At 33.1% G+C, this 25029-nt stretch overlaps 1 pseudogene; it reads right to left on the bottom strand.

The window, feature by feature from the left end:
- Positions 1–7828: 7828 nt before the first annotated feature.
- Positions 7829–9577, bottom strand: LOC120139392 (annotated as a pseudogene).
- Positions 9578–25029: the final 15452 nt, after the last annotated feature.

The following is a 25029-nucleotide window of genomic DNA, read 5'->3' as shown; positions in this document are numbered from 1 at the left end:
ACAAAAACGAACTAAAGTGAATCCAAGACTTTAATATCTGAAAATCAATCAACTGCACATAGTAGTATACAAAAATATAAAATTAAATAACGATTGAAAGGAATAAAAAATTAAATAAAACCAAATTCTCAATTTCTATCTTATAGAGATAATATATAATCGATTTAAGGCTTGACCCTCTACGTCCCCAGCGGAGTCGCCAAGCTGTCGTAACCGATTTTCGACAATACGACGAGTCTCGACTTATTTTGTGAAAACCCGATTCTGTAAAAGAAATATTTCGGAGTCGCCATCAACCTTTTGGATTAGTTAGGTCGAGCACCCAAAAATTTTCTTTTAAAAGAGTTTTTTTAAGAAAACCATCATTTTAAAAGATTTACTGATCTACTTGTAACCAGAAATTCATTTTTAGTAATAAGAAGGGTTCGGTTACGTGTGGGGAAGGATGAGCACCCCCACAATGCCTAAAATTGGTACCTTTCGATTATATATTGTCTCAAATTAGTAGAAATCTAAGAATTCGAATACATATTTAAATTACGATTCCATTATTCCAAATTAAACCAAACAAAATTGTAGAACAAAAAATTCTAAGGAAAAATAGAAAATATTCCCATATTTCCAATTAAAGAGAAAATACTCCCTAAAATACTTTAGGACGAATATTTCTCTTTCTAACTAAAATAAAAGGAATATAATGATTTTCCCAAGAATTCAATATTAAAATAATTTTTATTCAATCAAATAAAGAAATGAAACCCATCAATCCTAATTATATTATTAGAAGAAATAAGGGATATTCAATTATTTAAAAATACCGAGACTCAATCCCTAATAAAATTAGACGAATTGTCTCGATAAGTTTAAAATAGTGAATATTTCCTTTTCCCTTCAAAATTAATCAATTTTAAATGCAATCAAATTTTTTTAAGGTTTTTCTAGTGGGATATTTGTTTATTTTAAAATATCGGAAAAGGACATCTAGTTGTCTTAAGACTGTCCCTTCTGAATATTTTAAAATAAATAAATACTGCCCTTAATTCAATTATGTAATCAGTTCAACTATGCTAATGAGGCTCTTAAACATACGTTTATGGTACAAATAAACAATATACATATGATTTTACTCATTACATGGTGACAAAAATAAATGCATAGTAACCTTGGTATCCTAAACATTAATAAACAAATATCATGTCATGAAACAAGAAAATAACAAAATCGAAACACCATAATCATAATAAAACCATAGATACATGACTAAAACGGAAAAAAATAAATATCAGTAGCCAAATCTCGAAAGAAAAAAAACATTCAACAAATGACGAAATTAAAATAATGTATCCAATTCGTAAATCACAGAAAATAAACTGAAACTAAGGACCAAATCATAAAACCCGCTAAACTAGAAGGGACCTAAGACTCGATTAACCCAAAAAAGTTACTAAAAAACAAATAACCTTAAACAGCAAGGACCAAAAAGAATGATTTAACCCTAAACTAGCTACCAGAATGCTAAACACGCTAAAGCTTTAGGAATCTTAACGTGATTTTCCCAAAAATCCTAATATATCAACATATCACCCCTTTTCTGGAATTATTTTTGCACGAAACTCACCTTAACTCAACTCTTTTTTCTTCTTCTCTCAACCACGGCAACAACCCCTCACCCAAAGAAGACGAAATCTTCACTCAGGCCACCACGCGCGGCGGCATCGATGCCCAAACTACACTACCTGGTTCGTATCCTCTCCCCTATTTCCCGATTCAGCGAGGAACACAATAACCCCAGGTAAAATCTTACCCCCACTTCTATTTCATTTTCATTTTCTTCTTCTAAAAATAGCATAGAAAGATCATTAAACGAAAGAAAAACATTCGAATACCTTCAAATATTAGGTTCTGATTTTGATTGCTGAGTAAAATTTTTTCTGTAATTTATTGCCCCGTAAAAGTTCTTACATTGCTTCCTTTTCTAGGGTTATATACCCATACCAAGATTCTAAAACAGAGAAACAAATTTATTGATTTTCTGATGTGTTTGGTTGGGAGTGGTGAAGTGGGGAATGAGGTTACTCGGTGGAGGATAGGCAACAGTCCCGGTTTGTGTGCTCGTGGAACAGCAGGTCATGGGTGATGGGGAACTGAGCGTGCTGGCCGACAAGTTATGGGCTTCCTTGGGAGGCACAAGTTGCTGTTGGGTGTGCCTCATGCGTGAGTCTTCTGCTGGGGAGCTGGAAATGGCATATGGGGTGCATGTGGCTCCACGTGGGATGTATAGGCACTAGCATGGGTAAGATTAAAAAAATAAAATGGTGCTCACAAATGTGAATGAGGAGGTCCTCAGGCTGAACTAATCTCGGCTGGGGTGTGGTGGCGAAGCGCCACGGTATGGATCTTATCGTATACTAAATCAATACAAGACTATTCTTCTTTTATTTTGAAGTAAACCTAGTTTGCTTAGATTTCTTGCTAGGCAAATTTCCTTTATAGTAGATATTAAAGATCGTGGTTAGAAATTGGTCAATTAAGCTTTGAAGGTCGTGTCGTGTGTAACCACAATCCTCTTGTATTTTTTTTCGACATTAGTGAATTTTTCTTCTTTTAGTCATAACTTTTTTTTTTCTTTTAGGATTTTCCATTAAAATTCTTAACGTGCTGTTTCATTGTGTGATCATTTTTATTGCCATTATCTTATTGATCGTGGCAATTAATGAAGGACATTTGAAAACACAAGGTAACTAGAGGGCTGGAGGATAGCACGTCGTTGATTGTAAAATGCAATTAGTTTTGCCGAGCATGTAGTAGTTGTGGGTTTCTGGAAACAACTCGTCTTTCGGCTTAATGTTGTTGCTTATATTAACGTGGACATAAGACTGATAAATATCAATACGGTATAGAGTACACTTCATTGGCATCTTAGGTCAACGAGTTTAGTTCTTATATTCCTTAAACTTCCATTTTCATCTCATTCTATTTAAATATGGAAATCACTATCTGATTGTTAAGTTCCGAAGGGTTCTGCTCTGCTGAGTATTGGGCTAATGGTTTGGGCCTTAATGGGTTAGCCTGTTTGATAAAAAAAAGTTAGCCGAAGCTTTCAAGGCCTACTGCTTCATAATATGTTTGACTTAAATAAAAACTAAAGTACCAACCTTACATCTGACTATCAAACTGCAAACACAGGTATGGAGAAAGTTGAGTTGAACAAAAGTTTATTTAGTATTATTTTGGTTATGGTTAGAACAATCAGCAGGTTAAGTTCCCAAGTCAAGAAAATTGAAAAAGGGAAAACATTGATTAATAAATTGTTGGTACCTTCCTGGATGTTACGTTCTGCCTTATCAGGCCCCATCATGCACCTATCCTGGTTCATTTCTTGAACGATCAAACAGTACGTGCCTCCAACGTATCCCCTTTATTTTGTAAGACAGGTTTTGGATGAAACTCTGGTCACGAAGTCCATCGTGACTCTGTCCCTCTTTATTGCAGAATAGTGATTGGTTGAAGCAATCCGGAAGACAATCAATACTTCATTTTCACTTGACACAATACTTAACAAAAGTAATTCTTTAGATCTTGATACATCTTATTACCTTGGTGTAACACCTTAAATTTGATCGAGTCTAGTGTGTCATATTAGACCACCGAAACGACCACTACTTGAAATGTTTTTTGTTTTTCAACATAGATCAAAGTCATCATAAATCCAAATCATAAGTTTAATAAGCATTTAAAATGTCTATAAATCGTCACTAGGATAGCAATAGTATACATGTGTATAAGTGATATCAGATATTCACACCGAAACTACCATTACTTAAAATGTTATTTTTGTTTTTCAACTTAGATCAAAACCATCATAAATCCAAATCATAAGTTTAATAAGCATTTAAAACATATCTACAAATCTTCAGTAGGACAGCAATAATCTACACGTGTATTAGTGATATCACATGTCCATACATATCTCGTCGCTAGGGCAGTAATAATATACACGTATTTTTTATCTCGCCGCTAAGGCTACATTAGATAAATATTTATTCAGTCACCATGGCTGTATCGTTATATATATATGTTAGTCACCACTAAGGCTACATATATAGATGCATTGAATATGTATATAAACAATCGTCACCAAGGCCACACAAAGAATTATGTTTACACCACTAAGACCATACAAGCAATCATGCTTACGCTACTAAAACCAATGTAAACTCCTATTCTAACCACTAATGCCAATAACAAAACCCTTACATCACTCTAGGTCAATAGTTGAAACTTTATGTCCAATTACTCTTTCATGAAATAAGGTCAACCTTATTTGTCAATTCTCGTGACTTTACACTTCAAAAGGTATTTTAATTATTTAATGAGTTAAAACTTTATATTAAATTCAATTGGCCAATTACACTTAAGTCTCATTTTAAGCAAGACTCAGTCAAAAAATCTTCTTATTGGTATAAAACTAACTACATGAATAGCTACTACTCGATATTACTTACCTAGATCTGTGGATATTGCAACTTCCATATTAGAAAAATAGTTTTGAGCCCTAACAAAGGAAGACTTTGATAAAATTATATATCATCCAGAGATGACTTTTCAGATAATATAAATTATATTCTCTTTTTATAAATAAATTTTTCATCCCTTTTCTTGACAATTTTACCTAAATTGGTCCATGGAGGACCTAATCTTATGAAGCACCGGGATGAAAAAGGAACCCATTTCAAGTATCCAATACGTTTCCGGCACGGGAACGACTGGGGACGTCCCCAAGGGTAATTTTGACTGCAGTAGGTTGCGAACGGCGGCGGCACAGTGAAGAATGAATGAACGACGGCTAGATTTTATGAAAACAAAGAAAGAAAGAAAAGGAAGAAGAAACAGGCCGTGCGGGGGTGGGGGAAGAAGAGTGAGAATAGTATTTAAATAATTTTTAGTCTAATTGTCAGTTGATCTCTGAGATTTCTAGGGATTTCGAATCTGGAAACAAGTTTTTCATTATTTTCAAATTGACCACCGCGGGTGGAGGAAGAAGAGTGAGAATAGTATTTAAAGAATTTTTGGTCTAATTGTCAGTTGATACCTAATCTTTCTAGGGATTTCGAATCTGGAAACAGTGTTTGCAATATTTTAAAATTGACCACCAAAATTAAGTTAGGGATTTAGAAAAAAATTCTCAAATGTTAGGATATTTAATGAGATTTAAATTAGGATGTTACACCAAATTTCTAAGAAATATTGACTTTATTTATGATTATTTACATCTATTTATAATTTTAAAATTTTTATATGTCGTATCCTTGTCGTCCCTATATCCTCTAATTTTAGAAATTATCATTTCCCGTTCCAATCCATATCCTTGCATCCGTCCCTATATACATATCAGTGCAACATAGACCTCATCACATCTAAATATCTTCTTAATTACATCTGGGATAAATATTAGGAAAAGGGTCTACACATATCGAAGTTGTGGTTAGAGCATGTTGAGATTATCGGCACTAAGTAATTCAATTTAATTTAATTTTCTGGTACAAGCAAACTGCTACTTTCAACAGCTTGCTTTACATGTCTCGAAAACGCTAATTGAATTCTTTCCGGTAAACTATCCGGCGGATCACTAAACTATTGTAATTGTTCTATTTTAACAACTAAATTGTGAATTTTGTCAATCAAAACCCTAAATTATTAAAATGATTTAAAATAAACCACTAACTTTTGAGACAAGTCCAACAATTGATTAATAATTGATAATTTTTTTTATCAAAGGTTATCTTATCGGTGAAAATTAAATGAAATAGAGAGATATGAATTAGGGCCTACTAAGATATCGACCTGCATTACCATTAACTTAAATCCAATACTTGTTTAAGACTGATAACATATTATATGTAGTTTAAACTATAGTTAATACATTATTAATATATAATATAAAATATATTATATTATTATTTTAATAATATATAATAAATTATTAATATAATTAATATAGTTTATTATTTTTAAAAAATATTGTTTAGTATTTAAAATATAGTTATTACTAATATTTATTAATAATATAATATAATAGTTTTAAAATATTAATTACTTATTAAAATTAAACTATTATATTACAAAACTATATTATAAATATCTTAATAATTTATTTTTTTCAAAAATAAAACTAAAATATTATATAAATATTTTTTTGATGAAGCTAAGGTGATTAAAAAATAGTATATGTTCTAAATATTCTCATCCATTTGACAATCAGCGCTCAATCACCTTCTTGTAGTCGCTGGTGCTTGAACCCACGAGCTTTAGGAACAATAACTATATTAAATATTAAATGAATAAAATAATATTCTATTAAAAAATAAAATAAAATAATATTACACATTATTAAAAATTTATATTATTATTTTTCAAATGTTATAAGCATTAGAAAATAATATTAAAAATAATAATATTATTATTAGTAAATATATTTAAATATTAAATAATATTATTATGAAAATATAATAATACTAATTATATTAATATCTTATTTAATTTTTTTTTAAATAAGAATTTAATATTATATATTATTGTATTAATAGTTTATTAATTACTGTTATATATATATATATAATTTGTCTCACTGGTAATTCATTCTTATACCACAGCAGACCCGAATTTTATTCTCCCTAACCCCGTCTTTGTTTCTTTTAATTTTTACAATTAAAATAACCATTAATAGAAAATGTGTCGACCATAATCTTCCTTTCTCAGGTTTGATTCCTCGTGTTCCCACCGTAGTTATCTAACACTTTTTGTAATAAGATTATGACACGTGTCATCATCTGATTAAAAGATTGAATTTATGAGAATTAAAATAAGATTAAAATGATATAATATGTAAATAAAAAGAACTAAATGTGTAATTATACAAGTTTACTTAACTTACACATCAACATTGTCGTTAATAATTAACCATCAATAACTTGATTGGAATTATTTTAATAGTTAAGGGACCGTATTGATAAACTTTATAGTTCAGTGGTCAGAATAAAATTACTATAATAATTTAGTGATAAAAAATAGTTTACCCATTCTTTGTATACGTTATCAATTTCATGTACTTGGAAGGTGTCATAATCACCATGCAATGGTTGTTGAAGTAGAAACAGAAAAAGGTAAAGCAGATGTAAAGAGTTGAATGCCTCTTAATTTCCTATTAGTTTCATTTGGAACATCCCATGGTGAAAATTATTGAAATCAATTAACCCAAGATGAAGTGTAGAAGACAAATGAAATGCAGATTGGCCAAAGGCTTGTGCGTTCTTTTGTTTTTTTCTTGTGCAACATCTTAACCTAACTCCCTTTTTTTCCTCAAAAACTTGTTGGGTGAGAATAACAGTAACCGCAAATGCTCAATCTTCCTCGACACCATCATCATCAAAGACAATTAATCTTTCTTTCTCTACTCATTTTTTTATTTTAAAAAGAATTGCAAATTAACGATAAGTGAGTGGCCACTTTTCCGATGTGATGCAATTATGTGTTTTTTTTTAAAGAGAAAGACCCTAAAAGTCAGCACTATGCTATGATCATATTAATCCAACTCTGTTTAACGAATAAGGATAAGACCAAAAACCCGTTGGAAATGATTGCAAGTAGAAAATAGAACGCATTAATCCCTATATCCACCATTCCTAAACCGATGGCATCTATATTAAGTAAAGAGTAAAAATGACCTGACAATGCCACCCCATCTCGTACTAATACAAACACAAATGCATGTGCACATATATACATAATCAAGACAGGACTCGTATGATCATGACATGTACTTCTTAAATTATACCGGCAGATGGCATAAGGGATCCGATCAAGATGGTGATGACGGTGACTTGCTTAAGCTCCATAGATCGTTGTCGTTGCTGTAGACCTGTGAGTTTTGATTTGATCTCTGCAAATTTAAATGCGATAATTGAATATCATCATCATCGTGACCAAGACTAAAAACCGCATTAGGGTCACTAAAACATGTTAGTTGCTCCCTTGTCTCTACTTCACCACTTAGCTGGGATGCCACCAGTCGGTCCACCGTGACCCAGTCATTAACGCCATTTTTGGACTCATTATTACCACCACCTTGGCTGATCGAACAAAGTGACGGGAGAGTTGGGCTTGCAAGCCTGGGGAGATGCATGAACCTTTCATGGAACAGATCGTTGATTCCTACGTTTTTTGCTACGAGCAGTCTGGGATTATTTTTGCTGCTGCTGGGGATGCTGTTGGTGTTGGTGAATGAATCATTCTCCATCTTGCAAGTACTTCCCGCGTAATGAAAAATTTGATGTAGAACCCCATCGTTGCCCCCTGAGCAAACCATCTGTGTCTTCAAATCATGACAAGTGGAGGACGAACTTTTAGGACTCCCTAGGGTTTTCAGATAATTCTTCTTTCTGAATACACGGCAAATCACCCATCCATTTTCACCCACCGATTCCCCAATGGGATTGGAAGCCTGTACCCATCCATATTTGTACCAAATGCTTGATTAAGAATATACTACAATATTTATTCTATATTATACCATACTATACATACATATTATACAGATTAGGGCCAATTGCATCAGACATCTTCAAACAAGGAGGTTAAATTCAAAACTGGTCCCTAAATTTCACAATATTCCAATTGATTCCTCAAACAAAAAATATCATTCAAATTGAATCATTATGTCATTCTGAACCCATTAAACAACCTTAGTGGTAAAAGAAAATATTGTTTTCTTTAGAAGTTTCGGATTCAAGCAATTGCGTTTATAGGGTGTGTACATTATCAATGACTAAGAAAGATTCAGAATTTTGTGATCACCTCAAACTATTAAAAAAGACAAATTTGTCGGCTAAACTTGTAGAAGCCTTGATTAGAAAGATACTAAAGGATTCAAGCGAAAGATAATTTACAATAGTATAAAGGGTCAATCGAAAATTTGATTAATAAGTTGAGGACATCTAGTGCAATTAACCCTATAAATTATAACACAAAAAGAGTAAAAGAGGAATGCTTACATAAGAAACATGGGAAGTGTTATCGCATGCCTATACTCATGCATGATCCAGTCAGATTTTTGACCGCGTGGAGCTCTTCCTTTATAAAAAACCAATGTCTTCCTCAACCCAATTCTCTTAAAGCCACTATATATGATCTTATCACGGCCAGTTGCTTTCCAGAATCCGGCAGTCGTCGCACGATTGGTTCGGGATCCGGTGGGGTATTTCTTATCCTTATAGCTGAAGAAATACCAATCATTTTGCAGGGTGAACCCTCCTATTCTACACTTCTCTGCACAATCCAATTAAAGAATGAACTCAAATTAGGAAAGAAAAACTTTTGTGGTTAAATTGTTGGTACCTTGAATATCCTATGGCTCAAGCTTGTTGAGATCAACTTCCTGGATAACATCAAGGTCTATGTTTTCATAAGCGACTTTCTTTCTGAGATAATAGTGAAGAAGCTCTTCTTCTGTAGGATGAAACCTAAAGCCAGGAGGGACCTGAGACTCACCATTTTTGGATAGATTCATGTCTTCTTACATTTGCTAATCTCTTCAAACTGGGAGAGAATGTGAGCTTTCCTTGAGAAAGTAAAACTCATCAGTTGAGGGGATAGAGAGAGAATCAAAGAAACATAAAAGGGATAAAAAATAACAATAAAGAGAGGGTGTAAAGGGTAATGCAGTTATGATAATTTATAATGGTGGTAGGGATGAAGAAAGTTTTGGTATCACGGCCATTGATGTAATGTCGTGAGGTTTTGTGTCTTTGATAAGACCCAACCACCTAAAAACTAAACCACCTTTCGTTGAAGTTTACATAAAATAATGAAATAATACAAACTAAACAAGGGTAAAGCACACATATCGTCTTTCAACTATAGGTTGTTGAGTCTTTTAACTTTTAAAAGTTATAAAATAGTCCCCTAGTTATAGAGTGTTAGAATGTTAACCTGTGATTGATGTTAGAATGTTAACACGTGATTGTATACATGAGAGTATGATTGCATGTGCGTGAGAGATTGTATGCGTGAGAGAGTGAGAGTTAGTTGCAGGCTGTTAGGATGCTATTAGGGAAGTTAGTTGAGACTGTTAAAACTACATAGCAGTTACAACCAGCTCAGTAATACAAGTATGTATATAACAATAGGTGATGCATTGTAAATACATATCATATTTTATGGTTAAAATACATTGCTTGTAATCTCAACATGGTAACTTTCGCCAAATGATTCAGGCAGTTTTCTTGTGCTTTCGCTACTTAAAAGAAAAAGAAGGAAGATAATCGTCATGAACATTGATATATTGGCTTCTTCAATGGAGAATGTGTCGAGGAATACAAATACATTATCTAATAAGAAGGTTAATGTCATCCTTGATGAAGTAAATTTTATACTGTGGAAGCAACAAGTGTTGCTCACCATTCGTAGTAATAAATTAGAAAGACTACTTACAGGCTCAATGTCTGCTCCATCACAGACAGTGCTTAATGAAGCTGGTGAAGATATACCGAATGAGCAGTATGAGGAATTCGTTGCGCAGGATAGTGCTTTGGCATCCTGGTTATTGTCAACGATAAGTCCACAGTTGTTGCCTCAGTTTGTGGGTGTTGAAACAGCTTCTGCAGTCTGGTGAATGGTTCTTCAGTTCTTCTCGAACAGATCTACGACTGTTGTTATTAGCCTGTATCTCCAGTCGCTCAAAAAAGGTGATGAATCAATGCGAGTGTATCTTACTAGAGTTAAAGAAGTTTGCGATGCTCTAGCATCGTATGGCAGTGTTGTGTCTCAGGCAATGCAGGTTGCCAATATTTTGAAGGGATTGCCTCGCGAATACCAACCTTTTGTAGCTGTTATAACCACCATGCGAGAGTCAATGTCTCTTGATGATATTTAGACCATGTTGCTGGATGCTGAGACTCAACTGGCTAGGTTTTGTGATCCACTTGATTCACTTCCCATGAGTGCTCATGTTGCTCAAGGACAAATGTCAAGTAAAGAAGTAGATCAGTCTGAGCGATCGATTACTTCTTGTCAGACATACTCGCGTGGTCGATCAATTGGTAGAGGACGAGGTAGATCTCGGATGCAGTGTCAATTGTGTGGGAAGAATGGCCATTTGGTTGATCGATGTTGGCATCGATTTGATGAAGACTTTCCTGGAGTTATAGTAAATAGTAACTCATACTCGAAGAATGAGTCAAGTACTACTTACTATGATGCTAACAATAATAAGGATATTGGTTGTGATTGTGGTGCTAGTCAGAAATCAAGCTGTCACAAGCCACAAGCAGCTTGTGAGCATTGGTGATGGTGTTGCATTAGATGTTAAGTCCGTTGGGCAATCTCCCTTACATACATCTTCTCATGTATTGCTTTTAACCGATTTATTGCATGTGCCAAGAATAACCAAGAACTTACTCTCTATGTCAAAGCTTACTAGGGATAACAACATTTTCTTTGAATTCCATGCACATGAGTGATGTGTTTGTGATAAAAGGACTGGTGCAATGTTACTTCGAGGTAAAGAAGATGGTGGTTAATACTCCTTTGCTGTGGATTCATCACTTGGAGATTGTTCTAAGGAAGTAGTTTGGGTCATCCCTCGCATGATAGCCTAGTAAAAGTTTGCAAGAAATTGAATGTAAGCTTGCCCTCAAGTATCAATAAAACATGTGTTGCCTATCATCTAGGAAAAAGTCACAAGTTATCATTTTATGCATCTATAAATGTGTATGATACTCCCTTTCAATTAATATTTACAGATCTTTGGGGACCCTCACTTGTTGTCTCGAATGGTTACAAATACTATGTAACATTTATTGATGTATGTACCAGACATTCATGGTTGTATTTGCTAAAAGATAAGGCTCAAGAAGTTAATGCGTTCGTGATGTTTCAGCAAATGGTTAAGTTTCAGTTTTACTTGCCTATAAAGGTTGTGCAAAGTGATTGGGGAGGTGAGTATCGCAGGTTATCGAGTCACTTACTGAGTAAGGGCGTCACACATAGGCTTACATGCACACATACCTCCGAGCAGAATGGAGTGGTCGAACGCAAGCATCACCATGTCATTAAACTCGCCCTATTTCTACTTGCTTAAGCATCAATGCCTGTCAGATTTTGGGCATATGCAGTGGTTACTGCACTTCACTTGATAAACATGCTTTCTACAAGGGTCTTGCAAGGAATTTCATCGTTTAAGAAACTCTTCCATAGGAAACCCGATTATGGATAATTGAAGGTGTTTAGATTTCTTTGCTTCCCTCAATTGAGACCTTATCTGAAGCATAAGTTGGATTTCAGGTCCAAGCCTTGCACGTTTTTAGGTTACAGTATGCAGCACAAGGGGTTTCAATGTCTTGCTGAAGATAGCAGGATCTATATAACAAGACATGTGGTGTTTGATGAAAGGCAGTTTCACTTTGTAGGAAGGAGTGATCATGTGCCTACTACATCAAACATAAAGAACTGTCCCAACTCACTAAAAGTGGTAACCGATGTTAGAAAATTGCTTAGTGGAAGAAGCACTGCAGAATTAGGCCATGATTCTGTGGCTGGTACTAGTGGAGACTGTAATAATTCACTTGGTGTTAGTTCTAGTTCTGTGATGGCAGAGGATACAAATGTTGTGCCAGGTGTTTAGCATCAAGTACCAGGTGAAGCCTCATATACTGATCAAGATACTGGTGATGCTGGTCAAGATGATGTTGCCAGTAATCATGGTAATGATCAATGGGTGAATCAATTGCATACACCTGCAGAAAATACATGCAATCTGAATAGTGCTCAAGTAAACACGCATCCAATGATGATAAGAAGTAAGTGTGGCATATTTAAGCCAAAAGCTTATACGACTGCTGCTATTAATGAAGTTCCAGTTGACATTTATGAAGCACTTAAGACTTCTAGCTGGAAAGAAGTTGTTCAAGCTAAAGTTCATAGCTGGAAAGAAGTTGTTCAAGCTAAAGTTCATGCATTACAAAGAAAAAAAGACCTGATCACTTGTCAAGTTTCCTTCAGGACGTGAGGTTATTGGCTGCAGGTGGTTGTTTATAATAAAAAGGAAGGCTGATGGATCTGTTGAAAGACATAAAGCCTGCCTTGTTGCTAAAGGATATTCACAAGTACCAGGTTATGGTTTTAAGGAAACATACAGTCATGTTGTTAAGTTTCCTACATTGAATGTAGTTCTTTCAATTGCAGTTACAAAGAGTTGGCCCTTAAGACAAATTGATGTGAATAATGTCTTTTTAAACGGTGACCTGACCGAGGATGTGTTTATGCAGAAACCATCTGGTTTCGAGGAATATGTTGATGATGGTAGTTTGCTTGTATGCAAACTTAATAAAGCACTGTATGGATTGAGACAATCACCAAGGAACTAGCATGACAAGCTTAAATCCAGTTTGATTTGATTAGGCTTTAGTGAATCTCGAGCTGATGTATCACTGTTTGTTAAGAATAATAGAGGTTGTTATACATACATCCTTGTTTATGTTGATGATACCATACTTACAGGTGCTTCTTCACATGCCATTAATGATGTGGTACAAGCCTTGAATCAGGAATTCTCCTTGAAGGATCTAGGAGAGTTGTCCTACTTCTTGGGAATTGAAGTCAAACGTAAGAAGGAGTTTTTGGTGTTGTCTCAAAATAAATACATACTCGAGCTTTTAGAAATGACATATTTACTGCATGCTACACCCACACCCACCCTGATGGTAGGGTCTCCAAAATCGACTTAGGAGGTTGGAGAACTATTAACAAATGCACGAGAATATCGCAACATTATTAATGCTTTGTTTTATGCGTGTCATATGTGACCCGATATTGCATTTAGTGTCGACAAGGCTGCTCAGTAATGCATTCTCCATGTGAGTTGCATTTGGCTACAGTGAAGAGGATACTTTGATACTTAGCTGGAATGTTAAACTATGGTCTCACATTTTCTTGTGCTGGCAAATCACTTGAAATTGTTGCGTTTGCTGATGCTGACTGAGGAGGTAGCCTTGATGACAGGAGGTCAGTGTCTGGACATGTGGTGTTTCTTGGTCCATGTCCTATAGTGTGGTACTCGAGGAAACATAAAACGGTCTCCAGGTCTACAATGGAGGTTGAATATCGAAGTGTTGCAGAGGCTGTTGCTGAAGTTACATGGATGGGCTCCTTATTAGGTGAGCTTGGAGTAGAAAATCGCAACACACCTGTTATTTGGTGTGGTAATACAAGTACTGTTGCTTTAAGTACAAATCTAGTGTATCATGCATAGTCAAAACATGTAGACATGGATGTGAACTTTATTCGTGAGAAAGTTGCAGCTTAACAACTTCAGGTAAACTACGTTCCAGCTTGTCATCAGGTGGCAAACAGACTTACAAAATCATTGACAAAGGGAGCATTTGAATTATTTATAGACCAATTGCATGTATTGCCTTGTTAATAAAGAAGAAGGAGTCGAAGGAGCGGGGAGAATGTTAGAATGTTAACCAGTGATTGATGTTAGAATGTTAACCTGTGATTGTATGCATGAGAGTATGATTGTATGTGCGTGAGAGATTGTATGCATAATTTTAGAGTATGAGTTGCTCAAAAAGGAATGGATGAACTTTCATAATTGTTTTAACAGTTATCAATGTTTCAGAAATAAATATTTAATCTGTCAATTTAACTTAAAGGTCCATTGTATGTGCATTGAGATTCATAGGTGCATTTCGACATACTTTTTGTATGACGGTTATCAATCGATTTTGTTTAATGCATAAGTTGCATTTTCATATGATGGTTATTGGTTGATTTTGTTTAATGCCTATGTTGCATTTTCATATCATTACTATGTGTACTTTCGGCACTATGTGTGCAACCCATGGTATTCATAATGAGTTTATGAATGAACATTTTTGACACTATATGTTCATTCATGGAATTCATAATAAGTTTATGGATTACCATTTCGACAGTTAGGTGCAACTCATGTACCTTGTATTCTAATTTAACATACATTGGGAAAATGAAAGGAAAAATTTGGAAAAATATTAATAGATAGGTATGCTGGGCATACTAAATATATTTTCACCGGTTAGGTGAAAGGAACTTGGTTTACTAAGCCAATTTTAATTACTCTTATGAATTGTACAATTTAATTCGTATTTTGATAGTCATGATATACTTATGTATGAGTTACACTTCATTTATATTTTTATGCCTCACTAAGTAAATACTTAGCGTGTTGGTTTCATACGTAGTTAGTATCATATTAGCGAAGTAAGGAGTGCGGCTGATAGCATCAATCAAAGGTTGCCTCATCAGTAACTGTATGACAAATATGTCTACTTTTGATATTATTAGATGGAATGTAATAGACTTATAAAAATGCTCTGGAAATGTATTTGACTTATAAGGTTGTAGTATTTAAAATGTTGGAACTTTGAGGTTATTTTACTTACTAATAGTTAATGAACGTTTTTGTTATTATTATGTAAAAATGTTTTATTTTTTGAAACAAAATTTTATGGGTTTGCAAATAAGGAAATGTTTCTAAAATTCATGTTACACATGTGACTTGTGTACAAAAACGTATATGGGAAATAAGTGTTACATAAAGAATCAAAATTGGTTTCAATAATCCCGAGAGTAGTTAATGTTCTACTTTGACTTGCTAATATTTTAAGCACCTAGAAACGAACTCAGTTATAACTCTTTTCATATTTGGCCACCAGTATCGACTCTTTAAGTCACAATTCATATTGTTTCCACCTGAATGCATGATCAAAGGACTATAATGTGTCTCAGAGAAAAGTTCTTTCTTCAGTTCTTTGTTATTTGGAATATAAACTCTTTCTCAATAGTATAAGCATCCATCTGACTTAACTTTAAAGTCTTTAGTTTCATCTTTTTCCACTTGTTCAATCCTTAACATACACTTTCAGTTCTTTCTTTAGAGTTTCTTTGCTCAATTCTTTAAAGTAGGCTCTAACTTTAATTCTATAATCAATACTCATTTTCCTTTAAGAAAATAATGGCACATCCAAGGCTCTTATGGCAAAATATGTCTTTCAACTTAACGCGTCGGCTACCAACATTAGCATCTCCTGGATGGTAATCAATGACCGATTTATAGTCTTTAAGAAATTATATCCATCTTCTTTATTTCAAGTTTAACTCCATTTTAGTTAACAAATACTTAGACTCTTATGATCGATATTGATATAACACCATTCACTATACATATATTGCCGCTTATATCTACAAAACAAATACCACTGCCATAAATTCTAAATCATGAACAAGATGATTTCTTTCATGTGTCTTAAGCTACCTTAAAATATAAGTTACAAAATTTCCTTCCTATATTAGTACACATCCCAAACCATTATGAAACACATCACTATAAATTACACAATCAAATAATCTTTTCTGGATCTAGTTGAACTAGCATTAAGGCTTCTATTAAAAAGCTTCTTTAGTGTCTCAATGCCTTATTGGAATTTATCTATTTAAATAAATGACATATACTTTCTTAATAACCTAGTAAGTGAGGAGACAATTATCAAAAATTCTTTAATAACCTTCGATAATAATAAGCAAGTCCTAAGAAACTCCAAACTTCAAAAATTTTCAATGGAGTTTTCCATTCAACAATAACTTTTACTTTCTTGAGATCCACTCTTATCCCTTATACTGACACAACATAGTTAAGAAATGCAACTCAAACAACCAAAATCCACACTTTGACAATTTAGCATATAACCTTTAGTCTCATAGAGCTCGAAAAACTATACGAAGATGTGAATTAAGTTCTTCCTTTGACTTAGAATAAAACATAATATCATTAATAAACACTTCCATGAATTGATCCAAGTATAGCTAAAAATACTCAATTCATTAAACCCATGAATGTCGAAAAACCATTAGTCAAACCAAACGACATCACTACGAACTCATAGTGTCCATACAGAGTCCGAAAAGCTATCTTTGGAATATCTTCTTTCTTATTCGTTAAATGATGATATCTATATCGAATATCAATCGTGGAAATACACAACTGCACTTTTTTAGTTGATCAAAGATTATCAATCCTTGGGAGAGGATACTTATTCTTCATGATTACTTTATTTAGTTGTCAATAATCTATGCATAATCACATAGATCCATCTTTTTTCCCCATAAATAATGTTGATATTCCCTAAGGTGACATACTAGATCTTATAAAATTTTGATCTAATAATTCTTGTAACTATGTCTTTAACTTCTAGGTTCAGTAGATGCTATTTTATATGGGGTCATAAATATAGGTGCAAGAGTGGTACCTAATAGCACCTCTATTTTAAATTTTACCTCATAATATGGAGATAAACCAAGTATCTTATTGGAAATACATCTGGATACTCTTGAACCGTATGAATAAGAATATTTTTCCAATTGAACTATAAAAGCTCGAGTATCCACTACATTAGCTAAAAAAGCTTTGCAGTATTATAGCAATAGTTTCTTGACAAAAATATCTAAAATCACATTAGATAAGGAATTTATCCTTTTCACTGACTACTTTATCTCAATACCCTTCTGAGTCCTTTAAAGTTAATCACTTTAAGCGTCAGTTCACAATGGCATAATGAAAGAATAATTAATCCATGTCCAAAATTATCTCAAATTTCTTGAAAGGAAACTCTATCAAGTTTTCCAAAAATTCAATTTCTTGTATCTTTAGCGGGCAATTTCTATATACTCGACTAACCCTCGCACCCTGCCTAAAGGGATTGTCACCACTATGTCACTCGAGATAGGTTTTAATAGAATCCTTATCTCTAATCAACTTAGTACTTATATAAGAATGCGCAGAACCAAGGTTAATCAAAATAAATAAAGGTTTATAAAAAAAGATAAATGTATCTGTAATGATCTCAAGGTTTGAGACATAAGAGTAGACTTATTTGGAATAATATCCTTATTTTTCAAAGAGGTAAGCCACTTAACATGTTCCTCCTCACTAAGAGGTGGGGCATTTATTCCACAAAATGGAAGAAAATCTCTCATGACGTTGACTCTTTTTCTAGAATGATATTCTAAAGTCCTCTTTAATTTACTATTCTCACAAGCAACATTATTTTCAACATTTCCAATGATAATATTGACATTAATACTTCTTGCTCTATCAGCGCACCACCATGACCAGGCTGAGTAGGAGGATTATCATTAGTAGGAGGATTATTATTAACTTTATTACTCTCATTTCCAGCTTCATCATAAATCTCTTGATCAATCGCTCGATGCGATCATTCTATTTCAAACATCTAATATGAACAAATTTCACAACACGTTAGTAAGGAGTGACATTAATCAAATCATATAAATACTCACACCAGATCGGTAATATTGACATCCTTGTGGCATGTACACACTTTTCAACACAAAATAACTTCAGTTTAGGCCTAGAATCAGCTAAATCTATAACTCTTATACCAATAAATGTAAAATCACTTTCTCGTATTTGTTACCAAATACAAGTCAGAGATGTGAAAAAAAGATTTAAAACAATTTCCTATTTGAAAATCCGTAAACTTTCATTCCTTAAAAATTATTCAATTTTCCATTTATCATTGAAATTATTTAAGCACGTAAAATCAAAAAGTAATATTTTATCATTCAAATCAAACCCGATTTTAGGAAGTACTATGGCAGTTCAATACTGTTTCATATAAAGAGTAAATTTCCCTAATTTAAAACCCATTAAGTTAGCAATTACATATAATTTAATTAACTGCTAAACATGCATAATATCATTTTTATATAGTAATATCCTTTATAAGTCCATTTATATATTACTAAAAACATTTTAAACCTATTCATATCATAGCAACGTAACATATATAGGTATATGCCAACTAGAAATGATAAAAACATCGAAAGATGTCATATTGATAATGGAGGTCTAGTCTGATCCTAAAAAATGATACATGACCAACTCTTTACTTCGTATGCTTCTCTTTGCCTACGCGTGAGACAATAACATGCTAAGTATTCACTTAGTGAGGCATTAATAATAAAATAACTTGTCAATAGGTATAGAATCTCATATAAAATTTAATACAATAATATCATATAAAAAAATATGAAAACATATAAAATAGACTTAACAAAGTCTTTTCTTTTCTAGTAAAACACATTTCACATATGTATCTATAAAAATCAAATCCAAGTAATCAACCATTTATTGGCTCTCAAATTAACCAATGAACCAGTACTTTTCAATTTCACATAAATATAGCCCAATGTATATTAAATGAGAATGTAAGATACGTGAGTCTCGTCGAATGTGTGCAATATGCACTCGAAAGTACCTCGTAGATAAATTAAACTCGAAAATGCCTCATAGATAATTTGCACCATATGTTCCATATAGAATGTACACTAATGTACCTCGTAGAATGTAAAAATATATATGGCATGCAAATTGTACCTACGACTCTCAATGCACATACAATCGACTTTTATATCAAAATCACATCATTCACTTATTAGAAGTATCCATAGATACCATTATATCAAAATCTCATATAAAGAAACGTTGGACAATTCTTACCTAAAATCATTCATAACCATGTAGTAAATATCATATAAAATGCATTGGGCAGTTTATATCCAAAACAATCCATAAACCATTTAGTAAAATATCATATAGAAATGTATTGGGCAATTTATACACAAAATAATTAAAATAACATTTTGTAAAAAAGAATGAAAAATAAATCAAAATACGATTTAAATGTTTTCCTTTCCAAATCATTCGAGGTTGACTCATCACAAGTCTTCCTCATGTCATATATATAAAATAGGTAAGAATGAACTCACTTAGTAATGCCTTACTAGTAAACCTTACTTTCGATATAACCTTATTCTTGTGCTTTTTCCTTGTCTTTAAGCTTGCTTGTATCTCGATTTTGATCACAAATCTATACAAACATCATTCACAAATCATGTACAAATTTCAAAACATATGTTAGTATCATACTAACATAAGCACATACTAGAAATAAATTCATAAAAATACTTTCTATACTGATTTGATATTAGTTTCTTCTCTCAACATCAATATTGACCTTAATATTTCAAAGTGACACTTCAAGTCCTTTAGTATTCACATCCATCAATAATTCATATGAATTTTCCAAATTTTACATTTCAATTACTAATATGAATTCTTTTAGAATTCATCTCAACATTTCTAAATTATTCAAAATAGTCAATTTCCATTTAACTTTATATTCAAGCACCTAATAACATAATTAAACATTATAACATTTAATTCAAGCATGGTAAATCAACTTTTGAACAATTGTCATTTCAATCCCATAATTTCCATAATTTGTGATTTGGTCCCTATAATTGTACAAACTTCCAAATTGGTTCAAACAACATTCTAAAGCTTGTATTTTCATCTATTCATATTTTCTAGCCTTAGGGAAAGTTTACCCTAATTTTCTTCCTTTAGGCCGAATATGAAGAGTCATTTTTGTCATGGATTCAAGCATGATTTAATTTTCTAAACATCATTTTCAATCAACTACAACCATTTTCCATGAAAAACCCTAAGTGGTTAAAACTTGTATATATTGATTCCATTGAGTTCATTCATTTTTCAAGCATGGAAATTATTCTATAACATAAACTACATCATAATCCAACATTAAAACATGAAAATTCAATGTTTCCTTCGTCCACCATATTCATGATAAGGGTTCAAAGAAGGAAAGTGTGAACATATTACACCAAATGATAGAGAATTTCATGTAGGTTAATTGCCTTTTTTCAAAAATCTAACAAAATGGCTTGAAAATGAAAATAAAAATATTTCTTACCTATCGAAGAACTCACGAAAACAACTTGGAGAAGATGAAGAGTTTTCATGATTTTTCTAATAAAAAAATCTAAGTATACTTGTCATTTTAAGAATTAAAATGAATAAAAAATCATTTAATAGAAAATGATAAATTTACCTTTAATAACATATGAAAATTACTATTCCACATCATGATAACATCATCCTTATATCATCAAGTCAAATATGAAGAAATATTTTCATATTTTCCAACTTTGCTCTTGCACATTTCCAAAAATTACAGTCTTGCCATTTTAATCCAACGGTCCCAATTTAACATGGAAAAATCAACTTAAATCTGATGGTCCATATTAAATTCTACTAATTTAAAATATGGGAATGACATTATTAACCTTTTACTGTCATCCTTCAAAATTTCTTGATTTTTTATTTGATCTGATTATCCGAATATTTTACGAACTTGATCACTTTATAGATTTTTGTACAAACTCAAGATCAAAAATATGAATCCCATGAAAATATCATTCTTGGGGGTGAACTATTCATTTAGGGAAAAATTTTATTTTTATGAAAATTAATATTTTGGTCCATAAACGTTTCCTAAATTTTTACTTTTACCATTAAACTTTCAAAAATTATATTTTGGTAACTAGCCAAAATTTTAGGGTATTAAAATATTCTTATTTACCCTTCTTCTCTTGATGCTCATCTTATTTATGTTCGAAAATTTTTTAGACGAGAACAATTATACGCTAACATGGATAAATGTGTGTTTTGTAGTGATTAGCTTATCCTTTTAGGCTTTATATAATAAGTGCATAAGGAATCCATGTCGATGATGAAAAAGTAAAGACAATCCTATAATGACCCATGTCATCTTCTATAATTGAGGTAAGATATTTTCATGGCTTAGTGAGTTTTTTATCATCGTTTTGTCAAAGATTTCTCTACCATTATCACACCTTTAATTGAAATCATCAAAAAGTCGATAAAATTTAAATGGGGTAAGTCACAAAAAGAAGCATTCGAACTTCCTAAAGGTAAGCTTTATTTTGAAACTATTCTTTACCTTCCCAACTTTTTAACACTTTTGAGTTAAAATGTGGCAATTCAGGTATACGCATAGGTATAATTCTTATGCAGGAAAAACAAACTATCATTTATTTTGGTGAAAAGTTAAAAGGTGCACAACTCAACTATTCCACCTACGACAAATAACTCTTGGCATTAGTTTGTTCACTCGAAATGTGTCAACATTATCTTCTTTTTAAAGAGTTTTCCATTCATACCAACCATGAATCATTAAAGTGGTTAAATGGACAAAGTAAGTTAAACAAACAACATGCTCAATTGGTTGAATTCATTGAATCTTTTTCCTTATGTAATCAAATACAAACAAGGTAAATATAACATAGTAGCCAGTGTATTATCTCAAAGGTTCACTTTCATAACTCAAGTTCATGCTACTACTCTAGGTTTTGAGCATATTAAAGATTTATATCCTATTGACCCAAACTTCTCTGATATATACGATCATTGTATAAAAGGTACTTTTAGCAAGTTTTATCTTATAGATATGTCTCTTTTTTGGATGAGCAGGTTGTGTTTCCCACAACGTTATTTAAGAGAGTTCTTGGTTCATGAATCATATTAGAGAGGCCTAATGGTCCCTTTAGAGTCAACAAGACCCTTGGCATGGTCATGGAACACTTTTTTTTAATCGTACATGAGTAAAAATAGTGCAGAAGGTACGTGCTTCATGCATAATATGTAAACAAGACAAATCTAAGGTAAACCCTAAAAGTTTGTATACTCCCTTACTGATCTCCTCATCTCCTTGGATTGATTTATCTATGGACTTTATTCTTGGCTTACCTCAGACCGAGAAAGGTTGAGATAATATCTTTGTGGCAGTAGACAAGTTCTCAATGATGACACACTTCATTCCGTGTCACAAAATGAAAGATGCTACAAACATTATCGATCTCTTCTTGTGAGAAGTGGCAAGTGTTCATGGAATTCCTTGCACTATTGTATCCGATCGAGCTATAAAATTTATAAGCCACTTTTGGAATGTATTATGGTAAAATAGATACAAAACTTCTATACTCTACCATTTGTCACCCACAAACTGATGGATAAACCAAGGTAATCAACCGGATTCTAGGTTCTTTACCTAGAGTAATTGTAGGTAACAACACTCGTAACTAGTTAGAATGTTTACCTTTTGTTGAATTTGCTTACAACAAGTCCATTAATTATATTATCGATTTTCTCCATTTGAGATAGTTTATGGATTCAATCCACTAAAAACTTTGGATCTCATTCATTTGCATTTAGAGTACATTGCAAGCAATGATGGAGAAAAGAAAGTGGAGTTGGTTAAGTTCATACACTCCAAAGCCAAGCAAAGAATAGAGAAAACATACGAGTCAATTACAAACAAAGTCAACATAGATTGATGCCATGTTATCCTTGAAATGGGCTACTAGGTTTAAATTCACATATGGAAAGAAATATTTCAAAGGAAAGGAAATAAAAAATTGACCCATGTGGCGATGGACCATTCCAAATCATCGAGAGAATCAATGAAAATGCCTACCGCATTGATCTTCCTGGTGAGTATTATATGAGTGCATCCTTTAATGTTTTAGATTTATCTCCTCTAATGTTTTAGATTTGAGGTTGAATCCTTTTAATGAGGGGGATATGATACATGCACCAGACGCATTATATCAAAGAAAGATGGGTTAAGTCTTCGACTTGGTCTAATCACCTGTGCTTGGGCAAACTCCTCAAAGATAACTTCAGGTTGCAGTTCAAGCATTTATTAGCAAAGGTATACATGTCCACATAGAGGTTGAAGAATTCAAAGATGGATATCCATAAAGTGTTCCTTCCACGTCTACATGGATCATCACAGCTCAAATTAAAGTTGTTTCGGGACGAAATTGTGACACACTCAAAGACAAGCCCGAAAATACCTTTGAATTTCCTTTAAAAGAGCTCATTTTGTAAATTTAACCCATTATTAATGTAACACCCCAATTTATGGGCTAAAATTTTAGAAATAATGAAGTGGTGGATTTAATTGGTATTTTGGGAAGAAAATTGAGGATTAAATTGAAAATTTTCAAAGTTGGTAGACTATTTTATAAAGTGCAAGAAATTTAATGGCTAAACTCATAGTTTAACCATTTTTATTTTTGAGACAATTATAAGTCTATTCCCCCGTGTATTTCTGCAGAAAATTCTCATTTTTCCTCTCCCCGGTTAACGTCTTTGGTCTCCGATCTAAATGACGTCCGGCCTCCATTCGATGAATCGAAACCACCATCGTGTTCGTTGTCAACCGATAAAAAAATACCCTCAAACCTCTCATCGTGAATCGGCGCCGTTCGTCGTTAATTTCAGTCGGAAGTATCATCGATTTTAACTCAATTTTCGTTAGTTTTCCGTTGATTCACGTCGATCTGGCCACCCGTTTTCGACACCTCCCACACTATCGTGTTCCTCGCATCGTTCTGAGTCCACCGGTGATCTTCGTGTCTCTATCGTCGCCGACACATGGAGGGGTGAAAAAGTCAAAGTTTTCGATGTTTCATAATCGAGCTCTCTGCAATTCAAAATTGTGAACCGAGCTTGGGTGATATTTGTGTAAAACCGTTGACCGTTGACCGTTGACCATTGTTGACACCGTTGACCATAATTTTGACCGGTGTTGACCGACCATTGAACGACCGGTGACTTTTTTGGGTACACCTATCCTGATGTTTTTCGACATACTGAGTTCGATTCCGCAGTCCGTTTTGCAAAATTCGTACCCGAAAGCCTCAAAATTGATAGTCAAACTCATTGACTTTGACTTTGACTTTGACCAAAAAGTCATATTTTTTGAAAAGTCGTATTTTTTTTCGACGTCCTAAATCCAAATTCATTTTTTGGAAATTAAGCTTCGTTTTTATGTAATTTTTGTTGATATGTATCTGAGGAATTATTGGATGTTGAATTCAAGATCGAGGACATTCGAATGGAGTTTAAATGGTCGATCAGTAGGGCACAAAAATCGAGGTAATACATTACTACCTCTTTATGCTTTATGGAACATGTTGATAATGGATAAATGCATGAACGTATACAATTGGTCTATTATGCCT

This window comes from Hibiscus syriacus, unplaced genomic scaffold (assembly GCF_006381635.1).
Source record: "Hibiscus syriacus cultivar Baekdansim isolate YM2019G1 unplaced genomic scaffold, ASM638163v2 tig00110745_pilon, whole genome shotgun sequence".
Classification (NCBI taxonomy): Eukaryota; Viridiplantae; Streptophyta; class Magnoliopsida; order Malvales; family Malvaceae; genus Hibiscus; species Hibiscus syriacus.
The sequence above is the reverse complement of the archived record's forward strand: the minus strand, read 5'-3'. Positions and strand labels throughout refer to the sequence as shown.